The following is an 18,959-nucleotide window of genomic DNA, read 5'->3' on the forward strand; positions in this document are numbered from 1 at the left end:
TCGCTGGTTGGTTGAGGTCATCGGGATGAGGGTGGTGGGTTGGATGTTGAAATTGTTGTAGATGTTGGTGATCATTCTATGGAAGTAGTCTGCGAGGGTGTTGCAGAGTTCTTTGGAGGGGTAGATGGTGTTCTCTATGGCTGTCAGGTTGGAGAATTATTTTACTATTTTGAAGAGTTTGTTTGTGTGATTGGCCGCTGAGTTGATGTGGGTGGGGATGGCTACTTTCTTTGCTTCTCTGATGTGTCAGTGATAGTTGTTGAGGGCTGTTTTGTGAGGTGCTCTATCAGTGGGGTGCTTGCTGGTATGCCATTGTTTCACCAGTAGGTGACAGTTGCGCTTGGTGATCCTGAGTTCTGGGGTGTACCAGCTGGTATGTTTGGGGCTCTTGTTTTATTTAGTAGGTTTAGTGGGGCAACTCTGTCAGTGCTGTCGGTGATCCTGACGGCAATGTTATGGATGGCCTGTTTGAGGTCTGTTGAAGCTTCGGATTGGGAGATGGTGAGGGCATGTGCCCACTGAGTTTCAGTGACCTTGCTCCAGCTGTGGTGGAAGGAGATCTGAAGCCTGGTGATGGTGTGTTGGGCATCGTTGATGGTGAAGTGTACGATGGTGTGCTCAGTCAGGTGAGTTCTGTGGTATGACCGAATTTAATTGTGTTGCTGGAGGTGAAAATAGGGTCAAGTGTGTGTCCGGCTTTGTGTGTGGGTTCAGTGACCAGTTGGGTTAAGGCAATGTTTTTCAGGTTCTATAGGAGTGCGGTGGAGTAGGAGTCGTTGGGGTCATTGATGTAGAAGCTGAGGTCACCGAGTAGGACATAGTGTTGAGAGTCAATTACTAGAGGGATGATGAGGTTGGGGATTATAGGAAGTTGAGGTGTTCCATGAGAGGAGTGGGGTCTTCACTGGTGAAGGTGCATCCAATGGTTTACTTGAAGAGAATGGTGATGCCTTTGTCTTGTTTCTTGGTGTGGTCATGGTGAATCACCTTGTAGCCTTCGGGAGTAGTGGTGGTGATGTCAGGGTTTAAGTAGGGGTTAGGCCACATTTCGGTGATGAAGGCAACATCCGTGGAGAGGGTGGTGATGGTGTCCCAGATTTCCATGGTGTCTTTGCAGGATGAGCGGGCATTGAACAGGATACAGTGGAGCTGTGTCAATGATTTCTTGGTCTTGTAGGTAGGAGTGGTGCAGAATGTTTTGTGCGTTGTGTCACAGGAGAAGTGGCAGTGTCGGCAGTTGAAGGGTACATTGGTGGATCGTGGGGAGGAGGAGACGCAGTTGTTGTTTCGGCATCTGAGGTCTAGTTCCAGGACTTCCTTGGTGGTGTACCATCGGGCAGCAGGAGGGCCAAGGGTCCTGGCGCTGGGTGTTGTTCAACCAGTGGTGCGTTGGTGGTGCGCCCTTTGTGCGCGTTCACTGTGAGGTCGTCTGTCAGACTCTGTTAGCGGTCCTGGTAGGAAGTCCTAGTGCAGGCAACATGTGGGCAGCATGCAGCGCAAGTAGAGGGGCAATGAGCAGCATAGGGCAGGGACAGCAGACAGTGCAGGGGCAGGGATAGCAGGCAGCGCAGGGATAGGGTCAGCAGGCAGTGCAGGGGCCGCAGGCAACAAATGGGCTGCAGGCAGCACAGAGATTGGGACAAGGAGAAGCGCAGGGAAAGTGATCAGGGCAGGGACAGTGAGCATCACTGGAGAAGGTACAGGAGCAGGACCAGCAGGTCGCACAGGGGCCCCAGGTAGCTTTGGGGCAGTGGGCAGCAAAGGGGCAGGGGCAGCAGGCAGCGCATGGGGCCCCGGGGAGAGGGGGGTACAGTACCTTAATCTCATGATCAGGCAGAAGAGGGTGGCTCAGCCCGGCCTCCTAGTCTAGGGCACATTTGTTTACCATATGCAAAGTAGCAACTTGAATGTGTTTACAATCACCAACATACAACACTGCATTCATACATTTACCTGAGCAATTCACTTGTCCTTGCACATATGTGAGAAGATTAGTGCAGCCAGCGCATGGACACATCCATTTTTTCACAGTATATGTGTAGGAGACTCAGCCTAAAGGCATGGATGTTACCTTTAAAGAAAGAATACTACAGATAAAAAGTGAAACAATCCACACCAAGCTTCCTAAATCCACACATGAATAATACATGCTTTACTCACATTACAAAATGAAAAAGACACACACATATGTACATCATTACATGTATGAACTATGCACAGAATTGTGAGGGAATGTACATACATACTAACTCGATTTGATTCGAAAAACTTTATTCGACATTTAAGTCATAAAAGTATCAAAACATCAACCATATTCATCAATACAAATTAAAACTAGACATAATTATCAATATAAGTTTACAAAAGATGCTGATGCCTATAGATCCATATTTGTACAATAATATTTGACCCACCTCTGCTATACACAATCTAGACAACACGATATCCTGAACTAAGGATTTTATAAATACAGCTTAATAAATAAACAAGTAAATAAAGGCATCTATTAATAGGTCACTTTAGTACTGATCTGTCTAGACCGTATTATCCAAGCCCACTTAATATATTTTGCCATTGCTATAGCAATATTCGGGCTCGGATCTGAGCACAGGATTCTTAGGGCCACCTCGTGCCTTCGGATTCCTATTAGCCGGCACACAGGTAGTACCCATTTTTTACGTGGTAATACATAAAGGGGACAAGAAAGCACAAAATGACTCAGAGATTCAATCACGTCCCCACACTTTGGGCATTTATCATGAGACCCTTTGGCCCACTTAGATGTGAATGTACGTATCGGAAGGGTACCTATCCTAAACTGGAAGAAAAGCTTGCGATCACTTGGTACTTCAATCAGGCCCCAATACAATTCCTGTCTAGGGCAGGCCTTAAATTCTAGAAATCTAGCTGTCAAACCAGATGTACTCCCCTTTACAGATAGTTCCAGCCCGATCATTTCCCAATATTTAGCCTTCACAGTTTCTTTTGAAGGGAAGACCGCATTTAGAGGATCATCCCAAAGGATTCTCCATCCCAATTTATACAGTAACATTTTTATAGACCTCAGCCAGTCTATTTTGTGAAAAGTATCTTTTTCCATAATTTCCTTTAAGCCCAAAGCTTAATACTTGAGCTCCACAGTTGTCCACACCCTACGCCAGTACAGCAGAGGTCGCAGATTAGCTAAATCTTGTAAGGTTTTCAGACCGAGGTCCCAAAAAAGAGGTAGCAAGGGAGTAATTTGTGGCACTCCAACAACTTTCCGGATAAACTCACTCTCCATGACATTCAACCGTTTTGTGTTATTACCAAACCCCCATAACTCAGACCCATATAGGGACGAGCTACGAATCTTCATCGAATAAATTTCGAGAAGTGGCCCAATTGGTTGTGTCTGCGAGGTTTTAAATCTTTTTAAAAGGAATCCTGTCTGTTGTTGGAACTTCAATATAGACAGATCTATTTGGCTTTTCCAACCCATGTTCTTCTGTAACGTGACTCCCAGATAAGTGAACGCATCAACCTGCTCCAAAGGAGAGCCGTTCATAAGGATTTGTAAGACCTGCATGGTTTGGGGCCATTAAGGACCATGAACTTGGTCTTAGCAACATTTATTTCCAGGCCACGTAGCAAGCAGAACTCCTCAAAGCACCGGAGGGTGAGCTGCAGGGTTTTAGAAATCAGCAAAGTGTCGTCCGCCAACATGAGGACTGGAACACGAGAACCAGCCATAGCCGGGGCATCTGAGGGGACCTGGGAGAGGAACTCAGCCACCCCGTTCACGAAGAGCGAGAACAGGGTAGGTGCCAAAACACAACCCTGCCGTACTCCTCGCTCAACGGGGAAGGATTCCGTAACCTCGCCCTGCCGTCCCCACCGGACCCTAGCAAAGTTGTCCTCATGTAAACAGACCACCAATGACAGCAACTGTCGTACTTTGAAATTTGGGACCGCGTAGGAGGCAGGGCCCTACCCCTGTTTATCCCTGTATTAGCAAACCGCGAATGGTCAATGCGGTATGTACAAGTGCTTTGTATAACGTTTCATTGTTAAATGCACTATGTAAATAAATCCAAATGGTCGCACACTGCTGACCTACCTGCGTTTTACCCCAGTGGCTCTTTGAGCCGGGGAGTCAATGGGCTCAGGTTACGCACCTGCGTTGCTACGAGAGGTACTTTACCTAATGATTTTAGCAGCCTACACAGCAACCCTGCACTCATTTCCTACTCCCTGCTGACGAGAGGCAACTACCTCGAAACACGTGTCTAGGGATGGCTAACGCTATTCACACTTGCACTCATGACACGAGCATAGGTGTATCCGCCGACGCTGACTACAGGGACCACAGTTCTTTGACGTAACACGCAGGTAGGTCAGCAGTGTGCGACCATTTGGATTTAAATGCACTATGTATACGATATTTTACATTGACTTCGTGGGTTCCATCTTGGAGCGGTGGCCATCTTATGGTTGCCCTCACATAGGCTACACATTACGAACAAATATGGGCCTTTAGATCACATGTGCTTTAACTGACTTCTCTGTGACCTGTGCAGCTTGGCTCCGCTGCCCCAGGTCAGTCCGGTCTCACGAGCTCCCCGTCCTACGGCCACCTGTGATTAGCATCAGGGTTTGACACACCATAAAGCCTTTTCATCCCACACGAGCCTCCGGCTAATCTCTTTCACATCTGACTCTTCCTGCTTTATGGCTTGTTTTCCAAACAGGAGATGCCTGTGTTTATTGGGGCCTGTTGATATCTGATGTGGGATCTGAGCCTCGCTGGGTAAATAATTGTGGGCTGGCTTAACTGGAATGTGGGATGGTCATCATGACTCTGCTTTTTCGTTTGTAATGTATACGTGTGAATGACCATATCGTAAAACAAAGAATGTGTGCCTGAAGCATAATATTTTGTATTTAAGGAGAAGCCCGTTTCTGTAACTTTAAGCAGTCTCCTGAGAACATACATGCTGTTGTACTTCTCGGATACCTGTAATTGGTCTGCAGCCAATAAACTGATCTTTGACTTCACCAAGAAGACTCTGTGTTTCTGTAGGTCTGAAACAGGAAGAACCCGAAGACTTAGGGTGTGTTCCCCTGCACCGCTGGGCTTAAAATTCCCAGTACTTCACAACTCCGGTGCCATCCCCAACCCCTCCAGTACTTGCCACAGCTTGCCACGCGGAACTAGATCAAATGCCGCCCGCAGGTCAACAAACACTGCGTACCAAACCCCTTTTTCCAGGACTACTGTCCTCCAATAGAGGACTATAAATCTGAAAACCTGGTCTATGGTGCTGGTTTTAGGACGGAACCCAGCCTGGAGAGGACTCAGAACATTACTAGCCTCCATCCAGGTCTGGATCTTGCCCAATACCAGCCGGCCCATAATTTTTTGCATCGCATCAATCAAGCTAATGGGCCTGTAGTTACTAGCCAGCGATTTATCCCGTGGAAGTACGAGGCGAGGGAGTCGCAGAGGTCCTGCGAGGGAGTGATGTCGTTGTTGCCGGTGCTGGGGTTGGAGAACTCCTTGACGATGTTGAAGAGCTCCTTGCTGTCATGGGCGTTCTTGTCCAGTCGTTCCTTCAGAGATTTCTTCTTGGTGGTGCGGATGAGCTGGTGATGTCTGCGGGTGGCGAGTTTGAGGGTGGTCATGTTGTCGGCGGTTTTGTCGAGGAGCCAGGCCTTCTCGAGGGTGCGGCAGGCCTTCTTGGAGTCCTTGAGTTCGTCGGTGAACCAGGGGGCCTTCTTGCTTCTGGGCCTGGTGAGTGGGTTCCTCAGTGGGGCGAGGTCGTCGGCACAGGAGGTCAGCCACTGCGCGAGGTCGAGGGCTGCTGTGTCAGGGTCCGTTGTCCTGACAGGTGGGTTCTGGCTGAGGGAGGTGGCGAGCTGGTCGACGGTGATCTTGCTCCAGTTTCTGTGGGGAACCTGCTCCGGGTGGTGGTGGACCGTGTTCTTTTTGTAGCTGAAGTGGACGCAGCTGTGGTCAGTCCAGTGAAGTCCGGTGGAGTGGCTGAAGGTGACGTGCTTGCTGGATGAGAAGAGGGGGTCGAGCGTGTGGCCGGCGTAGTGGGTGGGGGTGTTGACCAGTTATTTGAGTCCGAGGTTGGCGAGGTTGTCCAGCAGGGCGGTGGTGTTGCGGTCGTTGTTGTTCTCCAGGTGGAAGTTGAGGTCCCCGAGGAGGATGTAGTCGGTGGAGGGGAGGGCGTGAGGGCTGATGAAGTTCGTGATGTCTTCGCAGAACTGTGCGCGTGGTCCCGGGGGTCTGTAGATGAGGGTGCCTCTGAGGGTAGTCTTGGGGTCGGTGTGGATCTGGAAGTGCAGGTATTCGGTGGCGTTTAATGCGTCGATGGAGTCAGTCGAGATGCGAATGGTGCTTTTGTGAACGATGGCGATGCCCCCTCCGGTCTGGTTGACGCGATCCTTTCTGATGATCTTGTAGCCGTCCGGGATGGCTATGGCGATGTCGGGGGCTGAGGAGGCGTTCATCCAGGTTTCAGTGAGGAAGGCGACGTCTGGAGATGCGGTGTCGAGGAGGTTCCAGAGTTCCACGGCGTGTCTGTGGACGGAGCGGGTGTTGATCAGGATGCACTTGAGGTGGTTGCTGTTGTCCGTCTTGATGGGTGCGGTGCCGGTTCGGAGGCAGGAGAAGTTGCAGGATCGGCAGGCGAAGGGTCCATGGGTGCGTCGCGGGGATGCTTGGCAGCACCCGGGGGCTCGGGCGGTGTTGAGTGCGATGAGGGTGGCGGCATCGTAGGTCCTGCGGGGGGGTTGGCGGACGCGGGGGCCAGGGGGTCTGGCGCTGGGCGCGGGCCAGGCGCGGACGGGCGCAAACGGGCTTACCTTTGGCTCACCTTCGGTGCTCAATCGGCGCTCTCGCTGCGCGCGTCCGCTGCGCGGTCGCTGAGGGGGCGTCATAAGTAAGGAGCCGGGAGGGGGGGTCAGCTGGGAGGCGGGAGGCGGTAGGGGGGCGGGGTCAGGGGTCAGCGGCGGGAAAGGAAGAAGCGGAATCGGGGCAGCGGCGGGGGAGAAGGCGCGAGTGAGAGAGCACCTACCGAGTCAGCAGGTCAGCGGCGGCGGTGAGGCAGAGTAAGCAGAGGACCGGGGGAGCGAGCGTGAGGCAGCAGGAGCAGTCGCGAAGATACAGGCAGCAGGAGGCGTCCGTAATCAGCAGGCAGCAGCAGGAGGTGAGGAGCGACCAGCCGTGGGGGCACAGGGGGTCACACTGACCAGCCCGCCTCGGTCCGCTTAAGTAAGGAGCCGGGAGGGGGGGTCAGCTGGGAGGCGGGAGGCGGTAGACCAATGGGCAGAGAGTGGGGGCGGGGTCAGGGGTCAGCGGCGGGAAAGGAAGAAGCGGAATCGGGGCAGCGGCGGGGGAGAAGGCGCGAGTGAGGGAGCACCTACCGAGTCAGCAGGTCAGCGGCGGCGGTGAGGCAGAGTAAGCAGAGGACCGGGGGAGCGAGCGTGAGGCAGCAGGAGCAGTCACAAAGATACGGGCAGCAGGAGGCGTCCGTAATCAGCAGGCAGCAGCAGGAGGTGAGGAGCGACCAGCCGTGGGGCCACTGGCATTGGCTAAATGAGTAATGTATAAACGCCATCTTTGCCTATCATGCAGAAAAACATCAGCAGGGATGCAATCCATGCCAGGTGCTCGTCCTTGTGTTACCGTGTCCAACGCCCTATCTACCTCCTCAAGACTAAAAGCAGAATTGTTATAAAATACATTGTCCTGACAAGACGTGGTGACTTCCTCAACACCTTTTGCATATTGTGGCTTGAAAAATTCAGCCCAAGAGTTCTGGGGAACGTGGTTGTGCGGGTTATCAGTAATTTCGCCCCTCTTCCATTTGAAAATGTCCCAGAACTTTTTCTGATTTTTATCGATACATGCTGCCTTAAGGTCCTGCCACTCACTCTCTTCCCATTCCTTTTTTGCTTTCCATTGAACCCTTCTATAGGTATTACGTGCTGCTTTAATCTTACTTGGATCTTTTGATTTAAGAGCGACACCCAGGTCTCCACGGGCTTGTTTGCAGGAGGCATTATACCATTCCTTCTGTTTTCTTCTAGAAACCTGATTTCCTAAAAAAGGTCTACAAAAATAAGATTTAAGTTTAACAAATAAATTTTCGTGGATTTTCTCGGTTACTGCTAGAGGTAGGCTTTTTATGCCCCCTGCCATTATTGATGTCAACGCCTCTTCGACATCCGAAACAATACTGTCTAAGAGATCAGGATGCTCTGCTACTTTATGCCACTTAAGGTGGCGTTCGTCATTGGATATAGCTGCTGCTGGTCCTATCATTTCATGCGCTCGACTCGTTCTATCTCCCAAACCCAAATTAAAAGTAGCGACTAATGGATCGTGATCACTTTCAATCCGAGGCTTGACCACCATATCCACTAAAGTACACCACATCCTCAGGTGCACCAAAAGGTAGTCTATGTTGCTTGCCCTGATACCATTGTCATATGTTTTGCTACACATCCTATCTGATGCAGTTCTGCCATTAGCTGCCATCAATTGGTTGCCCAAGCAAAGCCCTTTCAAATGTAAGGCCGCCTCAGTCCATTTTCTTACTGACTCTAGCTGTGGGACACCCCATCTAAGGTCCTCTTCCTCTGTTAGAAGCGAGTCATGGGGGAGCGCGCGGCGCGGCGATTCAAGATGGCCGCCGGGTGACGAGCTCCGTGAGAACGAAGCCGATCCGAGCGTGAAGGCTGTTCATATATGCACCGGAGCTCTGCTTCCAGGATGGAATTCGCAATGAGAAACTGCAGAGACTGACTTGGCAAGTTTTTTTGACCAAAATGCGGTCTTTTTGTCTTTTTAATTGCGCATTTTCTGCTTCCCTCAGATGGCGGCCGCCATTTTGTTTTTTCTACAGCGTTTTTTTTCTGCGTTACTGCTGCCACTGAGTTCTTTGACCAGCTCCCTGTTGTTTTTCAACGGTGTTACTATGGTTGCTGCGTTGGTTTATAGTATGTCATCTTTTTGCGCAAAAAATCGTCAGTGGTGAGACTCCTTTGCTGCCTCTGTGGATTCCTTGGATTATATTCTTGTAAGAGAAGCCAGGTCTGTTTACCTCAAGAATCGTCCCCAGCCTTCTTCAATTTTATGACATACCCCCATCTTTTGGGGTCAGTTTTGGCTGTTGGTATTGCTGGCTCCTTTTTCTTTTGCCACTTTCTTCGCCTTTTTCTTCAGTTGCGCTTTCAGCGTCCCAGTGTCCTTCGCTGTGTTGTATCCTGACACTTCCATCTTCGGCTGCGCTTCCTCTTGCTATTGACTAACCAACATCCTGCCTGCATTCCTCCATTTGTTATTTGTGTCATTGTTGGTTGAGATACCATCAATATGGAGGGTGCACACTCAACTAAACCTCATGGTGGCTCGGCTGGGGGTAGGAAGGACTCAGGTAACCCTTCTGTCAAGCGTACTAAAAAATACCCGCCTTCCCCAAATAAATCTCCGCTGCCTCTCACTCTTGAAGACATCATGGAGGAGTTACGCCTTATTCGTCCTTTTATGACAGACACTGTTGCTACGCTTCAGAGGTTAGATGAAAAATGGTCTAGTTTGGACACGAGACTTTCTGAGGTGGAACAGAAGATCAGTGACGCCCAGGATGTTGTTACTAAGGTGGACGCTCTTACCAAAGAGGTTGGCCAGCTCAAGAAGGTTGCGGAGGATTTGGAAAATCGCAATAGGCACAACAACCTGCGCATTTATGGTATTCCGGAAGGTTCGGAAGGGTCGGACATGATCCAATTCTTAAAGTCCCAGGTTCTTCAAATTGTTGGTCTCCCGAAATCCTCTGACTTCAACATACAACGAGCTCATCGTCTGGGACCTAGGAATACATCTTCTGCAGCTAAACCTCGGGGAATTATTGCATATTTCCTCCTTTATTCAGACCTTATGTCCATCCTCCAGGCTGCTAAGCAGCACAAGCAAATGATTTGGTCGGGGCACAAGGTCTTCTTCACTCAGGACGTCTCCAAGCCTACGGCCTCCCGTCGCAAGGAATTTTTGGACCTCAGACCTGCTTTGAGAGCTATGAATGCACGCTATGGTCTAATTCACCCTTGCTTTTTCAAGGTGACTTATAAGGAGAGAACTTTTAGTTTTGAAGATCCTGCTGATTTGCGGAAGTTTATACATACTCACAAGGGAGAGCTTATGGAATTGAGCAAACCTTAGTTGTATTTCTTTTTTGTGGTATTTGACCACTGTGTTTGTCTTAAAGTTGTTCTGTTATAAGTCATGTAGTTTGTGCGCTTCTTTTGCTCACTCCTGGTTTTGCCTCTTGTTTTGCAGGATTTCCCTCTGTAGTGTTCTTGTCAAGGTCGTCCTCTGTCCCATCCTGCCGTATACAGTGTTTATCCCCTCCCGTTGCTGTTCCTTTCTCTAGATGTTTGGTAAGTTCCTTCACTTGTCTTATTCGAGACTACCAGTTCTAGCTTTATATTTTATGGTCTTGTGTCTTTCAGTTTTTTTTTTTTTTTTTTTTTTATTTATCTGGTGAGTAGACTGTTTAGTAGTCTGTTCTCATATATGCTCCTCTCAATGCGGCTGTCTTGTTCTTCGTCGCCCCCCTCTCACAGTAATGTTTTTTGTTCAACCGTTTTTTGTGGCTAAAGTCTGCTGGCTTTTTGTCACCCTCCTTTGGATGCCTTCTGGGGGTTTATGTACCCCTGTACCCTCCTCTTCATCCTTCCCCTTTTCCTCTTCGCTTCTTCCCCCTTTTTGCTGCGTATTCTCCCTTTCCTCACTCCTTTTTATCCCTGTCATCTCTACTCTTTTGGCAACCTCTTCTCTTTTTGATACACTCCACATTTTCTTTTTTTCTTTTTCCAATCATAGTATTCCTTTGTCTGTTTTCTCTTTTATATTTACGTCACTTCATTTGTGGTGGTTACTTGCTTTAATTTCTCCGTTTCCTGCTATCTCTACAGTGCCCTACTTATTTAACTTCCACTTTCAGTCTGCTTTTCATTCTATACCCTGTCTTAACTTTCACTCTCTCTTCTGCTTATCTTTACTTTATTTCCAAAAATGAATGGTCTTCGTGTTATTTCTTGGAATGTTAAAGGCATTCGCAACCCTGTCAAAAAACAACGTGTACTATCTCATTTAGCAAGATTGAAATGTCATGTTGCACTGTTACAAGAAACCCACCTTAATTCTCAAGATTTGTCTTCACTGCGCAGACAATGGGTTGGGGAGGCGTTCTGTTCCCCAGCAGTCAATAGTAAAAATGGTGTGCTTATTTTGTTCCATAAGTCATTATCTGTTCAGTTGCACAGTGAGCTCCATGATACGTGTGGTAGATGGCTTTTTTTAGATGTTACTGTTAACAATACGCAATTTTCCTTTTGTAATGTTTATGGTCCTAATGATGTTGATTTATCCTTTTGGAGGGATTTCTCGAAGCTTCTTTCCTCTCACGCAAGTGATAATCTGGTGGTGGGTGGTGACTGTAACCAACTAATGGATCCATTTTTAGATCGTAAATCCCATACCAGATATGTTCCCAATAAGATGCAAAAGTCCTTTTTTAATGCTATTTCCTCTAGAGGCCTTATTGATTCATGGAGACTTTCTCATCCAGACACTTTAGAATTCTCCTTCTTTTCTCCAGTACACTCCTCACATTCCCGTATAGATTATCTTTTTCTCACACAGCATTTACTCCAATTTATGACTAACTCGGAAATTGGCTCAATTCTTATATCTGATCACGCCCCGGTGATTATTGATATGGACTTTCCCTCACCTTCTCCCATTTCCAAACGTTGGCGTTTCAATAATTCGCTCCTCCTAGATTCACAGTTTGTTGAGCAATTTATTTCTTTTGCAAAGGAATTTTTTATAAATAATCTCCATTCCACTCCTCATTTTCACTTTATTTGGGATTCCTTCAAAGCTGCTGCTAGAGGTTTTATTATTGCTTTTGTCTCTCGGAAAAGGAAAACGGCTTTATCAAAGTCGACCCAAATTCTTAAACAAATTAAGGACCTGGAGCATCTCTATTTTACCACCAGTTCCTCAGACTCACTCTCTTCCCTCATCAAAGCAAAAATGCAATATAATAAACACTCTTGGGACTCTGCTTGTAATAATCTTCTCAATTTTCATTCCAAAATGTACGGGGGACGCAATAAGGCTGGTAAGTCTCTTGCTACTTATCTTAAAATTAAAAAACAAAAGTCTAAAATAATAACTATTACTGACTCTCACGGGACTCCTCAGTATACTGATGATAAAATTCTTGATTGTTTTGTTCAATATTACTCCACACTTTATACGCCCGAATCCGCTCCCTCGCCTTCTCAAATTGACTCCTTCTTTCAGTCTCTCCCCAAGGCCTCGGATAGCTTTGCGGATCTTTCCTCCCTGGACGCTCCCCTCTCAGAAAAAGAATTACTTAATGCTATTACTCTTCTTCCCAAAGATAAAACTCCGGGCCCAGATGGTTTTACGGTTCGTTTTTATCTCCATTTTAAGGACATCCTGCTACCTCATTTGTTTTCTTTGATTAACTCCTTTGTTGCTCAGGGAGAGTCCCAGGGTTCTTTCACTCAGGCTATGTTATGCTTAATCCCTAAAAAAGATAAAGACCCCTCCCTTTGCAAAAACTATCGAACAATTTCTTTAATAAATACTGATTGTAAAATTTACGCTAAAGTTTTGGCCTCTCGTATTAATAAAGTTATTCCCGATCTCACTAACATTTATCAATCCGGGTTTGTTAAAGGTAGATCCATTACTGACAATTCGAGAACTTTTCTTAACATTATTCATCTGGCCTCAAAGATGGATTCTCCAATCGCTGCCATTACTTTAGATGCTGAGAAAGCGTTCGATAGAGTCTGTTGGGATTTTATGTTTGGTGCTTTGCGGTGGCATGGCTTTAGTCCTACCATCATTCATTATGTTAAATTGTTGTATTCTGCTCCCTCTACTTCCATTTGGGTTAACGGGTCCCAATCCCCTTATTTTTCTTTGCATAGAGGCACTAGACAAGGTTGTCCTCTCTCTCCTCTTCTTTTTATTCTTGCGTTAGAACCCTTTTTGGAAAAAATTCGTCGTTCACCATCCTATACAGGTTTCATATTTCGCAACATTGACATTAAGTTTACGGCCTATGCAGATGACATTTTGCTTTACATTTCTAACCCATCTACTTCTTTACCCTCACTCTTTTCCTTGTTACAAGAATATTCTTTGGTTTCTGGATATAAGCTCAATACAGATAAGTCTGAGGTTCTACCACTTAACAAATTTTGCCTTCCTCATATGTTTCAGGGTTCAGGCTTTGAATGGAACTCTGGTAATATTAAATGTTTAGGAATTCTTTATGCTAGCACTATTAGAGATACTATTAAGCTTAATCAGAAGGATATAGTTAAAAAGCTCTCTTCTCTTATAGAACGCTGGTCCCCCCTTTTCTTGTCCTGGTGGGGGAGGCTGGCCACCACTAAAATGATGCTTCTTCCCATTGTCAACTTTTACCTTTCAATGCTTCCAATTTCGCTTCCATTCTATTTTTTTAAAACCATAAACCGTATTTTTACCTCATTTTTATGGAATAAACGTAAGGCGAGGATTTCTCTCTCCCGTCTTCAGCAACCCAAAAATTTGGGTGGAGTTAACTTCCCTAACATTACTCGATTTCACTCGGCTTTTACTTTGAAACAAATCTGGACGTTTCTATCTGACCTGTCTGACCCCCCCTATAACAGCCTGGAGCGCTATAGAACTTGCGCAGCTTTCGCCCTTCTCATTTGTCGCGGCTGCTCGGCTGTCTCATCCTCCGCAACGTTTTCTCACTCCTATCTTCAGACACTCTAAAGCACTTGCCCTTTCTGTCTTCCGCTCTTCCCTCTCGCAGTTGGAATCTCACTCCCTAACCCCAATTTGGTATAACAAATTCGTTAAGGTTAATCATAAAGCGCTCTTTTGGAAAGAATGGATTGATAAAGGCGTTATTACTTTTGACTCTTTACTCAGCAATAATTCCCTGCGTGACTTCTCAGAAATTCGTGCCTCTTTTCACCTCTCCAACGCTCACTCTTCTCAGTATCCCCTGCTTAAAAACTCTTTAGATCTCTTTATCTCTCATGGTGCTTCACTCTCTACTGCGGACTCAACCACTTTCCCTTTACCAGACTTCTCTATTCCGCTTAAAGCTGCTGCTATCTACAAATTGCTCTCCCTTTCTCCTGCCGAAAGAACCAAGTCTAAACTTGAACTTTCCTGGGAAATGGATCTAGCTCAAGAGTTTTTCCCTTCAGGTTTGGAACTCCTTATGGTTAAAGTTGCACACTGCTTCGCGTTCTGCAAGCACCACTCAGACTTTGTATTTTTTTTACAACAAACTTTTTTTTACCCCCTCTGATTTGTTTCGCTTCAAACTGACTGATTCTAAAAAATGTTGGTCCTGTCCCTCTGACAACAGTGACTTTTTTCATATGTTCTTTCACTGTCCGATGGTTAAATCCCTCTGGTCTCGTATTTGGTCTAAATTGAACGAAATCCTAGCCACTGACCACACTTTTGAGATTGTTCATATCTTTCTGGGTGGTATTGCTCCTATATGGAATGTTTCTAGCAATGTACGCAAATTTATAGATTTGTATATAGCCATTTCTCTACAGATAATCACGACTAACTGGAAAGATTCTTCTAAGATCTCATACAATGCATGGTGGAACCTATTGTGTCATCATCACCGGCTGGATCGTGCTTTTGCCACCACTGCTCCTCTTTTGATCAAAAAAGACTTGTTATGGTTGCCATTAACTAATTTTCTCTCCCAATCTGCCCCTTAAACAGTTGTTTTATTGCTTTTTTTTTTTTCTCTTCCTTGGTCATTGTTCTCATACCGTTTCTTTTACTTTATATTTGCATTTATTAACTTACGGTAATTTTATGATGCTTATTCTGTACATTGTTTGCATTTTCCCCCTCCCCTCCCTTTCTTTCTCCTTTCCTCTCTTTTCTACCCTCCCTGCCCTTTAATCAAATCCTTTTAAAATGCTTTTTCACTAAGTATATTCCCTATTTTTGTATTGGCATTTGCTAAATTGTATGATTTGAATTTTATTATTGTACTATTGCATTGCCTTTGTTTTTCTCTGTACTGATGTTCTACTTGGATTATGATGCTTAATAAAGCTTTCTAAACTCAGAAGCGAGTCATGTGGCCCTAGCGGCTCTAAGGTCGTATTAAAATCTCCTGCAATCAGTGGGAGTACATCAATAGGTCTGGTTTCAACAAGAGTGTCTAGTGCTGATACCACCTCCGATTTTTTCCTACCTGGTAAGCCCCTGGCATACACATTATAAAAGTTGGTGGGAAAATCAACCTAATTCCCAGAATATCATTATTCGAGGTTGGGATAGATTGGATAATACATTCCAAACTCTGTTTGATCCAAATGACCAGACCTCCTACTGGCCGGCCTTTGGACCTTTTCTCTGCAAGGACAAAAAAATTCAGGTAGCCCAACATGAATACTGGCTCTGTTGACCATGTCTCCTGAAAAAGACAAATATTGTGCTTACTAACAAAATCTGACCAGAGGGGTGATGATAGTTTAGATCCCAAACCCTCCACATTCCAAGATAAGAACGATATATAGCCAACAGCGTTGATTGCCCCTTCGGCACTCCCAGTATTTGGTATAGGGGAAATAGCAACACCATGCGGGGAAAACAGATTAACCTCACTACTTAACAATTCTTTTTGAAGCACAGCTTGTGAGCCCCGTTCCCCCACCCTAATGGTATTTATTGGGGCAAAAGACCCATTATCACCGCTATTACAATCTATTGGGAGCAACACTCCTTGCTCTAAACCCTCCTCTATCCCTTGAATTGCGTAAACCTTTTCGTGGTTAGGATAACCACACCCCCCATTCTGTCAATCACAATCCGCTAACCCAGATAGCACATCAAATCTATTAATGGACCTTATGTCCTCGAAAGTGCCTCCATTTGTCAAGAATCCCCTTCGTATAGGCCCACCTGAGGGCAGAGATATGGGAGCGTAAAAATAGGACAGTGGCATAGTACATATTAGGGATGAGGGATCATCTTGGGAGCAAGAACAAATGTGTTCCACACAGCGTCTATCCCTAAAGTTAATAATGACGCAATCCCCCTTTATCAACTTAGGTCTCCTGCCCACCCAATTAACTCTTCTGGCGAACAAAATTTCAGCGCACACATGGGCCTGCAATGGTTGCTTAGCGTTAAGCCAGTATATACATTTGTTCTTTAGGTCCCTATATGATTCCCTTACTCCATTCGTCAGGGGTGGAACCCCAGTTAGGACCACCACATAAGGGGCTGCTTCGGAAGGAAGATGTATATCAATTAAACCTGGCGAAGCCTGTGGTAGGTGCTGTGCAGATGTAGATTGCTTGTCAATACTCTCTCTACCAACCCCAGAGCTATGTGGTACAACACGTGATGGGGGATGTTCAACACTTAACAAGTTATCAACAAAAGGGATAACTTGGATCTCCTGGGGAATGGAGAGGTTATCATTCACAGTACCACTTGCTGATTTGCTATTAGAAGATTTAGTCTCAGAGCATTGGTCTGTCACACTAGGACACTCTTTTTGCGGGCCGGAGCCCTGTCTACGACCCAGTGGCTGAGCCGAGGCAAGTGAAAGTTCCATACATACAAGCCTACTTTCTATAGAGCCCAACCTTTCGTAAATTGGTTCACACAAATTTTTTATAATACTTTCCAATTTTTTCCAAAACGATATGTCTGTATCTTCCATAGTCTTATTCCCCAGAGATAGCAATAGGTTTGGCCTCTCTTCATCAATTATAGGCTTAGGGCATGGGACTGCGTCTTTCCTTAAAGCAGAAGCAAAGTCGAGCTTAGCTTTTTTCCCGGCAGCAGTCTGTTGAGTTCCCCTCCGTTTTTTTTTAAAAGTTGGAGCTAGTTGTTGTTGGGCAAGACCCGGATTTGTGTTACTAGCAGAACGGGTCTTTATGCTCGACGAAGGCTTTGAATTTGGGACCACATTGCCAGTACTCGAGATAACAGCAATTTCACTCGGAGTTTCTGTCAATGGTGAGGAACCAATCATTATTTCGTCGTTGTTACGCTCCTCCACCGGAGACGATGCTAAGCATAGCGGATCCGACATAACAATCTGACGACACGGAGGTGATCTTATGTTAGCCATGTTACCCAGAGAGGACCTTTTATCACAGAGGGTGTCCAATGAGAGTCTTTTTTCAGTTAGTTCTATATCCTTAGCGAGCGCTGTTTGTACTCGCACCAAAAAATTATCTAATGTTCCCATTAGAACACCCCCAGACGATTGCGTGATGGGGCCATCCCTTTTGGCAGGTTTATCCATTATTTTACAATAGACTAATAGCCCAGTACACAGGATACACAGGAAATTGCAGGATAGGGCAGTACCTTAACCACTACAATCTAATGGCTGCCCTTGATCAGCAAATGTTAGGAGGGGGTCCCGTTCCATTCTCTGACGATCTCGGACGGGCTCAGACGGGCCCGCCCTTGGCCCGGTCTGCGCCCCGCACGCGTCCCGCTCACGCGAGATTGGGCGTGGCTTAAATAGTCGAAAGGAGGAGTCGGGAAGAGGACCCAGGTGCGCTAACTGAAGAATGTGCAAGGCGCGCTGGTCCTCGCAGTCCCAAGAATAAAATGTTCCTTTTAAAAAAAACACTTGTTCGTGAACAGCAGCCGGTCAGCTCCTACAGGGCAACCCCAGTGTGTGGGAGATTTAAAAGCAAGCAATGTCCCAGCCTACGAGCGGCACCCACGAAGTGGGGGCCGCAAGGCGTTAAATAGCTTGAGGGGGAGGAGTCGGGAAGAGGACCCAGGTGCGCTAACTGAAGAATTTGCAAGGCGCGCTGGTCCATGCAGTCCCAAGAATAAAATGTTCCTTTTAAAAAAAACACTCGTTCGTGAACAGCAGCCGGTCAGCTCCTCCAGGGCAACCCCCGGCGTGTGGGAGAATTAAAAGCAAGCAATGTCCCAGCCTACGAGCGGCACTGCTTATTCATTTATCGTACTACAAGAGGCTACGTTGGTGGATCGTGGGGAGGAGGAGACGCAGTTGTTGTTTCGGCATCTGAGGTCTAGTTCCAGGACTTCCTTGGTGGTGTACCATCGGGCAGCAGGAGGGCCAAGGGTCCTGGCGATGGGTGTTGTACAACCAGCGGTGCGTTGGTGGTGCGCCCTTTGTGCGCGTTCACTGTGAGGTCGTCTGTCAGACTCCGTTAGCGGTCCTGGTAGGAAGTCCTAGTGCAGGCAACATGTGGGCAGCATGCAGCGCAGGTAGAGGGGCAATGAGCAGCATAGGGCAGGGACAGCAGACAGTGCAGGGGCAGGGATAGCAGGCAGCGCAGGGATAGGGTCAGCAGGCAGTGCAGGGACCGCAGGCAACAAATGGGTTGCAGGCAGCACAGAGGTTGGGACAGGGAGAATCGCAGGGAAAGTGATCAGGACAGGGACAGTGAGCATCACTGGAGAAGGTACAGGAGCAGGACCAGCAGGTCGCACAGGGGCCCCAGGTAGCTTTGGGGCAGTGGGCAGCAAAGGGGCAGGGGCAGCAGGCAGCGCATGGGGCCCCGGGGAGAGGGGGGTACAGTACCTTAATCTCATGATCAGGTAGAAGAGGGTGGCTCAGCCCGGCCTCCTAGTCTAGGGCACATTTGTTTACCATCTGCAAAGTAGCAACTTGAATGTGTTTGCACTCACCAACATACAACACTGCATTCATACATTTACCTGAGCAATTCACTTGTCCTTGCACATATGTGAGAAGATGAGTGCAGCCGGCACATTTTTTCACAGTGTATGTGTAGGAGACTCAGCCTAAAGGCATGGATGTTACCTTTAAAGAAAGAATACTACAGATAAAAAGTGAAACAATCCACAC

The 18,959-nt window shown here is 46.9% G+C and overlaps 1 long non-coding RNA gene across 1 annotated transcript in view; it reads right to left on the bottom strand.

Annotated features, from left to right (window-relative positions):
• The window catches only part of LOC146863829 (uncharacterized), a 49,957-nt gene that overhangs the window by 26,105 nt on the left and 4,893 nt on the right, over positions 1-18,959 (bottom strand). Inside the window, exons 2-3 of the long non-coding RNA XR_014976570.1 lie at positions 18,809-18,914; positions 1,954-2,071 (exon numbers count right to left, since the gene is read on the bottom strand). This is a non-coding gene — a long non-coding RNA (uncharacterized LOC146863829). The remainder of the gene's footprint in view (positions 1-1,953; positions 2,072-18,808; positions 18,915-18,959) is intronic.

This window comes from Triturus cristatus, chromosome 2_1 (genome assembly GCF_964204655.1).
Source record: "Triturus cristatus chromosome 2_1, aTriCri1.1, whole genome shotgun sequence".
NCBI classification, from domain to species: Eukaryota; Metazoa; Chordata; class Amphibia; order Caudata; family Salamandridae; genus Triturus; species Triturus cristatus.